Below are 10176 nucleotides of genomic sequence, written 5' to 3'. Positions count from 1 at the left end.
TTTGGATAACTGAGAGAAGCATCCCCTGAGAAAACAGCTATTAATAAATGTAATTAATTTTGGTGTGGCAATATCCACAGATATGCAACACTGAGCTTACTAATTCCTTTCTAGATAATTCTTTATGACAAATATTCATTTGGTTTCCTAAGATATGTTAATGAGCTGAGTATAGGATCCTAGATAGATTTCCCAGGTCTGGTATGCACACTTAAAAAATGACTCCCAGCTCACCATTGCTTTGCCCAAATAGCTCCTCACTAATTATATCCAAATTCATATTTAGATTTCATTCTTATTCACCCTGTAAGAATTTATTTATTTTCAACTATGTACCTGGGCTTATCTTCTTTATTGCATACTGCCTCAGTAATGAACTTTGTATCACCACTGTTTTTTGCTTCAGTTTAATGGTTAGTTACTAACATTTCATTTTGATCCATTTGCATAGTTTCCAGGGCAAAGCAACAAACATTTATTAAGCACTTACTATGCTCTAGGCACTGTGCTAAGTACTGGGGGTACCATTAAAAGCAGAAATAAAGATGGTTTGACATGAAAGACTGTGGAGTAGTGTCAAGAGCATTGGATAGTCATGGAGTCCAAAGAATTAGACTCAAAATCCAGCTCTAGGACCTTGTACAAGAGATTTCTCCTCCCTTGACTATTTTCCTCTTCTGGAAAATGTGGATAATTACAGTAATTACCCTACAGGGATAGAGAGAGAAAAATGTTTGAGAAATCAGGCTTACCAGATAAGCCATTGTTGTTATGTTTGCTACTCACTACTACAATTTCATTTTAGTTAAGAACATTCCCGAGTTTTAGGAAGGGCTGATAAAAATTGAGCATTGGATGTTTGTTTGTTTGTTTTCTTTTTAAAATTAATCTACAAAGATATTTTTAGCTTAAAACCTATTTGGAAATTTTCCACTTTCTTTCCCTTTAGATATAATGACATATAATTGATTAATTTATGTATTGTTCAAATCTTGGTACTTCAGCTTACTTTACCTGTGAGTAAGGTCATTGAATCATTCTAGACCTCAGTTTCCTTGTGTAGAATAAATTGCTTGGACTAGGTGAGGAAAATTATGTAGTGGATATAGAAGTTGACTTGGAATTATTAAGTTCTGGCATCAGCTCCTACTTTGGACACTTATTACAGGGTGTCAAGTCATTTAACTTCTCTCCCCCTCCCTTTCCTAATCTATAAAATCTGCCTTTATAGGGTAGTCTTGAGGCTCAAATGATCTAATGCACCTAAAACATTTCAAAACCTTAAAGCACATTATATAAATGTAAATTATATTTATAATATCATATATGTATATATGTAATATATGCATATATGTAATTTATATGTGTGTATATACACATACACACACACAGACATATACATATATATTACATATAGGGTCCTTTGCAGCTTTGGAGCTCTATGAGTCACAAATACCCCTGCAAATACTTCAAGCCTCTTATCTTAATGAAAAATACACTGCCCTTGTAGTCAAAAAACCAATAACAATTAGCTACCTTGTACTTTTGGGTAAGTCATTTAACCCTTTCTAAGCCTTTTTAAAAAATCTATAAAACTGTATTAATATTACATGCCCTACCTTCCTCACAATGTTGTGAGGCTGAAAAGAGGGCATAGACTATGAGGATTTTACGCTAGAAGAGACCTTAACGAGCATTTATCATTTCATTTTTGCATATAAGGAAACTGAGGCCAGAGAGGTGAAGTCCTCAAAGCTACACAGATGGTCTAGTCGGTGGAAGTGGGATTCTAACAGAAGTCCCTTGGCTCTAAGTCCAAAGCAATTTTTATTTCATTATGAAGATAACACATATAAATACACTGAGTAAAGCTTAACAAAGGGCTTTAGAAGTGTAGGCATGATGGTGTAGCCAACTTTTAATCAGAAGTCCTGACCGCTTTTTAGCTATGTAAACTGGTTTTTTAGTGGGGTTTTTTTTTTGGCAATTGGGGTTAAGTGACTTGCCTAGGGTCACACAGCTAGTAAGTGCCAAGTGTCTGGTCTGAGGCCAGATTTGAACTCAGGTTCTCCTGATTTCAGGGATGGTGCTCTATCCACTGTGCCACCTAGCTGCCCCTTTGGCTGTGTAATCTTGATGAATTCATTTCTCTGCCCCTCAGTTTTCACTTCCATGAAATGGGATTGATAATACTGGCCCGACAAGTTTCCAAGACTGATGCAAGGATTCCATTAGATAATGTATCCATAGTCCTTTATGATGTAAAGTATTATGCAAATGTAGGTTAATATTATTAATATACAGGGAGGAAACAATACATTCCTCTTCCAAAATTATTATATGAGGCTTCTTACATACCTTGCCTTTACGGTATGCCCAGAATGCCAACTAGCTCTCTATCAAAAAATGAAGCCTTTGTTTTCCCTCAGGAATTACACAGTGGAGTTGGTAACATGATCAATCACACAGTGACCTTGTTTGGTTAATCTCAAATGTCTATTCTTGTTACTTAAAATTGTTGTAACTTTAGAATTATACTTGACTCTATCTTCTTCCCTTATCTCCATAATCCATTCAATTGCTAAAGTCAGTCTTTTCTACCTCTGCATTATTTCTCATAGCCAGTCCTTTCTTTCTATCCTCAGTTCTACCAATCTGGATTCAGCTTCCATCATCTTTCACCTGGACTGCTGTAATCACTTTCTAAATCCCTGTTTTAATTTTAGGTTCTCTCCATTTCATACTCTGAAAATACCTCTACCTGACCAATCTTCAAACATACTGCTACTCACTGAGTAAAGTGTACATTATTGACTCTGGCATTCAAGACCTCCCACTCTTTGACTTCATGCTACCTGTCCAGTTTTATCTCATATTATTTATACACAGGAAAACTTAACTATACTTAGGCATAGTGAATAGAGTGCTAGGCCTGAAGTCAGGGAGATGTGAATTCAAATCCAGCCTCAGACACCTACCAGCTGTGTAACTCTAGACAAGTCATTTAACATGTTCCCTCAACTGTAAGGTGGGTTTAATAATAGCCCCTACCTTCCAGGGATGTTACAAAGATTAAAGGTGATATTGGTAAGGCATTAGCACATATTATCACTTAAGAAATGTTATTTCCTTCCTTCCTTCCTTCCTTCCTTCCTTCCTTCCTTCCTTCCTTCCTTCCTTCCTTCCTTCCTTCCTTCCTTCCTTCCTTCCTTCCTTCTTTTCTTTCTTCCTTCTATTTCATCTCCCTTTGTTTTCTTGGACTAGCATATCCCTATACCTTTGCTTAGATTGTCCACTATAACTGGACTTAATGCCTCATTTTACTATTAAGGTAGCTAAGGTCTAGAAAACAGACTTGACTTTTTCAAGGTCATATGATAAATTGCTTGGAATTCCTTTTTCTAACTAAATACCTTAAAGGTTTCAAAAATAGAATTTCTCTATCATTGCCCACATGGGAAAAAGGTAACTCTCCTGATTTGTTTTCGAGCTTGAGGTCAGAGCATTAGGTTATCTACATATCATATTTAGTCTAAATCTGTAATCTTTTGAAATCTATATGTTCCACTCTTCCTGGATGACACCTCAGATATCAATGAAATCTCTTCTCCCTTCAATGTTGTAAATGTTAGTTACTAGTACCATTTCTCTCATGAATATAAACACTGCTTCTTGTCACTAAACTAAAAACCTTTTAATGTTTCATGAAAAGGCATTTGGCTTTTTCACTGAACTGTTACTGAAAAACAACATTTGTAAGTTTATTTCTTTATGATACTCGACAGGGACTTTGACCTTGTGGTGACATATCTGATAGCAACATAGTGCAATCATTCTTCATAAATTCTCAGCCTCGCCAGTCAGAATGATTTCCTGCCCTTGGTATTGATGTTACTAATGTTTCACATTATTTTCCAAGACTATTTTAGTGATTATATTCATTTGGACATGGGCTTCATAGGTTGTTACAATGGGACCATTTTAAAATCAGTAAATAAGATATCATTTACATTGAACATGTCCCTGAGAGTCAAGACCTGGAAACTGCAATTAGTGTGAAGCAGAGCACTAATGAAGAAGGGCTGGGCAGGCAGAAAAAAATGAATTCAAATGAAATGAAGTCACCTCTATTCTGCTGTCAAACACAGCTCAATAAGCTGCAGAAATAAATGGGCTGAAAATGGAATAAATTCTAAACAATATTCCCTTCAAAACTTATGCCAGTTTTATACCCCTAACTACATACAAAGCATGTTCAAACCCAATCAGCACCCTACAACATCAACCTGGAATCTCAGTTTTTCACTTATACAGTCTTAAACACTGCTTCTGTCATTCGTGGGCATCCTCACACTAGACCTCACTTTCCTAGTCCTAAGGGTACATGTAAATGAGTTGTTTTGATGTCTTTAGATATTCCATCACCTCCACCCTCCCACTGCCCACTCTCATCCCTGGCATTACTCTAAAATCCTTTCCCTCCTCCTACTCTATGACATGAATTGCCCCTAACCCAACTGGATTCCTTTTCCACATTGATTACATTTTTCTTAGGATATACACCTCAGCTATTACCTCCAGCTTAGCAATTACTTCCTGGGGCAGCAGTTTGGGGTGGGGAGGAGAGGGAGATTGCTACCTCTTTTCCGTTTGGTTTATGTTGCAACCCAAATAGTTTGCATCTTTACTCAAGAGGCAATAAAGATCCATTCAGTAGGAAGGCATGTAAAACATTCCCTAGTCTCCCTTCTGACCTTTTAAGCCCAGTGACCACTCTCCTAAATGAAAGAAAGATGAAGTTACAGGCCTAGGAATAAAGCACACCAATGTATATCTGGATGTATGTATGGTAAAGAATATGGAAGGATTTGCCAAATGTGCTGAATCACTGTATTGCAACAGGCTTTGAGCCCATGGACCTGAATGGCCATGCCCTCATTAAATAATGCCTTGACACTGCTCTTGAATCATTCTTCACAATTCAATTTAGTCCAACAAACATTTCTTAAATAGCCATTTTGTGCAAAATTCTATATATGATACTATGGATATGTTAGAGACTAGACCAGGATTAGGGATCTTGTGGCCTCAAGACCATATGTGGCTTTCTAGGTCCTTGGGTGTGGTCTTTTGACTGAGTCCAAGTTTTATGGAACCAATCCTGTTATTAAGGGGATTTGTTGTATGAAGTTTGGATTCAGTCAAAGGGCCACACTTAAGGACCTAGAGGGCCACATGTGGCTTTGAGGCTTCAGGTTTCCCACCCCTGGACTAGACTTATGATTTCTTTGGCATGAAAAACTCCTAGATAAGGAAAGATTGCCTACCAATGAAAGTCAGCACCTTCTCTGTGAGTTGTATCCTTAGAAAGGTACCTAAAGTAATAGTATCAAAGTTAGATAGAAAAGGGGGCCACAAATCCATAATCAATAATTTCTTCCAGAAGCACATTGACTTAGTTTTAATGATAGCATTCTTTATGTTTTCTTGTATTTTTATTTTATTAAATATTTCCAAATTACATTTTAATCTGGTGCCCAAGGAATAGGGAAGTATTGTGAGTCATGTGCAACCAGTGTTTGACACTGATGGCCTAGAACTGTGAGAGGTTAAGGGACTTATAGAAGTACTAAAATACAAAGAAACATATAAATAATCTTGGCTTTCAATGAGTTTACATTCTACTGAGTAGATATAGCACTGAACCAAATAAATACAGTGCAGAATAGGGGATAAGTGGGACCTAGAGTCAACCAGGGTTTCAATCCCACTTCAGATATATATATAGATATAGATATAGATATGTGTATAAAATATTATATATTATGTGTGTGTGAATGTGGTCAAATCATATGTCTCTTAACTCACTAAAATTATTGTTGTTGTTGTTAGTATTATTATTATTATTATTATTATTATTATTATTATTATTATTATTTTCTGTGAAACAGTTGTTAATCTGCATTGATGGAGGAATTCTTTTACTGGGAGTTTCTGATATCTGTGAAATAACAGGACCAGAGTAAGTGAGCAAAACATAATTTGTGGAATGGGGGAAACCCTAATAACTAGGGGAAAATCCTTGTTTTTCTTTTCCAAGCTGTAGACCTTTTTTTCATAATTCTCTTGCATTGCTTTCATTTCTTCTCCCAATTTTTCTACTCCCTCTCATATCATTTTAAGCTCCTTTTTGAGCTCTTCCATTACTTCTTTTTGGGTTTGTGACCACTTCTCATTTTTTCTTTAGGGTTTTGCCCAAAGGTGTTCTGACATTGTTGCCCTCTTCTGAGTTTGTGTCGTGGTCTTCCCTGTCACCATTATAACTTTCTACGGTCAGATTCGTTTTTTGTTGTTTTTGCTCATCTATTTTTTAGCATTTTTCCTATTTTTTTTAATTTGAGCTCTGATCCCAGGGTGGAAGGGGCACTGTCTCAGGTTTCTTGTGCCAATGGCTACAGGTCCTGGCTTTTTATCTGGTCCTGCACTGATGTTGCCCTGAGGCCCACACAGGATCTTCGTGTCTGATGCTGTGCTGCTGGGGTGGGGTTTATGGCAGCTGGCATTGCAGGAGGCTGCAGGGGTCTTGAAGTTTACCTGGTGCTGAGCAGGGGTCTTAGTGGTAGTGTCTGATGTGTACTGAGGCTTGTGGGGTGTTTCTTCATTTCCCTGGGGCTACACTGAAGCACATGGAGGTCTGGCCATTGGAGGCTGCATGTTTGCCCAGGGCTGTATTGAGGCTTGTGGGGGTCTGGCTGCTGGAGGATGCCTAGGTGCTCAGGGCTACACTGAAGCAGGGGATGGTTCTTGGAGCTGAAGTCTGCCCATTCCCCTGGCTATGCTAAGGCACATGGCAGGGCCCGGGTGTTGGCATTTGCCTCCTCCACCACACTGGGGCTCAGGATCTCCTATCGGTTTGCTGAGGTGGGGCTTGCTGCTGGCTTGCTGGGATGCTTTTTGTCCCAGACTGTGTTCCCCTTTTGCCTGTGTGAGATAGAACTTTCTTACCAATCTTCCAAGTTTCTTGGGCTAAAAGATTTTTTACCCCATGTTTTTGCGGGTCCTTCTGTTCCAGTATTTGTTTGGGGGTGCTTTTTTATGGTTGTTTGGAGGTTAATACAGGAGAGTTACAGTTATTTATTGCTCACTCTGCCATCTTGGCTCCTAGAAGTCGAATATCCTATCTTTTTCTTCTGATTATCCAGTTACATGCCACCTAAAAGACATTGTGGCAATCTTAGCTTTTGTGTATATTAGGGAGATCATTAAATTTTCAGTGTAGGCATTTATGTCTCAGAAATTGCCAAATGCTACAGCTCAGAGCTTGATTTGTTTTGTTAGTTATCTAGACTTGAAAAAATGATGAAGCAAAAGTTAATAATGCATTAAAACTATGTTATGAATTTTTGGAAAGCCAGTTAGTAAACATTGATTTTATCCTCTCCATTTTAGAGTCTCTATTGTAATTCCATAATGATACTCTGTATCCACATGTACTATTACTAATATTCAGAAATAGATACTCAAATATATTTTGGCATAATCAATATGATATCAAATTGACAGGCTCATGACCATGGTCATCATAACAACTGAGGTACTTTCCTAGGGTACCAAATGCAGAGGGCTCTGACAATATAAACAATCTTTCAGCATAAGACAAACAAGTGAGCTTATCAACTTCTTAACACATAATTAGTTAAAATAGAAGGCTATCAGATGACAAACTGGTATGAGCTCTTCCCTCACCCAACCTGCTCTGATTCTTTCCCCAGTAGTTGTCCCTGAATCTCTAGCTCCCCTTAAGTAAAGCAACATTTCATCTTGCCCGTCCATAGCACCAATCCCACCCAACCTTAGCTGAAGGTATATTTCATGCTACTTACCGAAGAAAGAAAAAAAAATCTTAGTTCTGGTTCTGCCAACTGATACAGGTAATTTAAAATGTTACTGACACTAATAGCTTCATTCTGAGATCATTTTTGCTTTTGTTTAGTTGTTTCAATCATGTCAAACTCTTTATGACCCCACTGGGGTATTTTGGCAAAATACTGGGGTGGTTTGTCATTTCCTTCTCCAGATCATTATATAAATTAGGAATCTGAAGCAAACAGGCTTAAGTGATTTGCCCAAGGTCACACATCTAGTAAATGTGTGAGGCCAGATTTGAACTAAGGAATATGAATCTTCCTGACTCCAGGTCCATCATTCTATCCACTGCACCACATAGCTGCCTTGGAGATCACTGAACTACTATAAATAATTCCTTTTTTTTTCCAGTTCCATGAATCTTTTCTAAGCTTCAAAATGTCATACCTTAGATTAAAAAGTGAAAAATGTAATCCATTATAAACTCAACAGCATTTATGAACCAACTCTTACATTCAGAGAACATTGTATACACTTAACTCATATGTTCCAGATGCTTGGATAGCAGATGCTTGGTGCTACATTAAAAACAAACAAACAAAACAAAGCAAAAATACAAAAAAATGAAACAAATGACAAAAACAGCAAGATGTCCACAAAACAAAACAAATTTTAAAAAACTCATAGCCAGATAACTTATTATTGGATAAACTATTATTGAAACCTGAGAGAGTGACCCTTGTAATAAATTATCATTGGTCTATGGATATTTGGTTTGACTTTAGCTCATGTATAAATATGTTTGTTCTCCATCCTTTGTGTATTGCCATCTTTCCTAATGGCATTCTATGTTCATTTCTCACCATCGGTCCAAATAGTCAGGTATTTCTATACTTTAGGGCTTTATTTCTTTTTAGAGTACCTTCACCTCAAGTGCCATGTACTTGTACCTTTCCCCTCCAGGGACTCACCTTCCTGTAGTGTCCTCTGTGCAACTTAATTCAACAAAGGCAGGAATATTTTCTTCAGCTGCATTCAAACTTTCTTTTTTTATCTGCTATTAGAACTGCCCATTCCTTAGAGACTTTCAAGAACAAATTGAAAACTCTCTTATTTGGACAAGCTTAGCTCTTGGCTAATATTCCCAGTGAATTTTTTTATTGTATTTTCAGTACATTCCTTTGAAGTGCCTTGCATAAAGACCTTCTATAAGGATTTCTGCCCTTCCATTCCTCAATATAGATGTGTTCTATGGTACATCGAAGATGAGTGTTCTTTTTTTCACCTTTTCCTGAATTTCACTCCCTTCCCCCTGCCACCTCCTCCAATAGAATGTTGTATTTACAGATAATCACTAGAAGTAATTCACTTTAACCCTTTCACACTTTTACCTCTTGCCTTTCATTGCTGGGAGCTAATTGCTCCCTGTAGTGAAGGAAGATAGTCATTGATAACTCCACGTGTGAAGCTGAGGTTGAAATGGGAAAGAATATTGATTCTTCATAGAGAAGGGTATAAACTTAGTACATGTGCCTATACAACACTATTCATTAAAAATAAATATGGCTTTTTCCAGTGTTGGCGGCACAAGTGGAGGAGCAGAAATGGCACCTCGCAAGAGGAAGGAAAAGAAGGAAGAGCAGGTCATCAGTCTTGGACCTCAAGTTGCAGAGGGAGAGAATGTGTTTGGTGTCTGCAATATCTTTGCTTCCTTCAACTACACCTTTATCCATGTGACTGATCTCTCTGTCAAAGAAACCATATGCCAAGTGACTGGTGGGACGAAGGTCAAGGCTGACAGAGATGAATCTTCTCCCTATGCTGCTCTGTTGGCCACTCAGGATGTTGCCCAGAGATGTAAAGAACTAGGCATCACTGCCCTTCACATCAAACTTCGGGCCACAGGGGGGAATAGACTAAGACCCCTTCCCTGGCACACAGTCTGCCCTGAGAGCCCTGGCACGTTCTGGAATGAAGATTGGACGGATTGACAATGTCACTTCAATCCCCTCTGACAATACTCACAGAAAGGATGGTCGCTGTGATTGCTATCTGTGAATATTATCTGCTGGATTATTGTTGTCAATAAAAGTGTCACAATGGGAAAATGAAAACAAAACAAACAAAAACCAAACATGATAGCATTTTGTTTGGTCCCCTAACTCAAATCTCCCCCTATTCCATTTTGTCTTCTACTTAGAAGTAAAATTTGTCTTCCTAAACCACTGGTCTCACTATGACATCCTCCTATTCAATAAACTCCAGTAGCGATCTATTGCTTCCAGGATCAAATATAAAATCCTCTGAAGG

The 10176-nt window shown here is 37.9% G+C and overlaps 1 pseudogene; it reads left to right on the top strand.

The window, feature by feature from the left end:
• The first annotated feature begins 9470 nt into the window (after positions 1-9470).
• LOC110213271 (small ribosomal subunit protein uS11 pseudogene) lies at positions 9471-9924 on the top strand (annotated as a pseudogene).
• Positions 9925-10176: the final 252 nt, after the last annotated feature.

This window comes from Phascolarctos cinereus, unplaced genomic scaffold (assembly GCF_003287225.1).
Source record: "Phascolarctos cinereus isolate Bilbo 61053 unplaced genomic scaffold, phaCin_HiC Scaffold_9;HRSCAF=440, whole genome shotgun sequence".
Classification (NCBI taxonomy): domain Eukaryota; kingdom Metazoa; phylum Chordata; class Mammalia; order Diprotodontia; family Phascolarctidae; genus Phascolarctos; species Phascolarctos cinereus.
The sequence above is the reverse complement of the archived record's forward strand: the minus strand, read 5'-3'. Positions and strand labels throughout refer to the sequence as shown.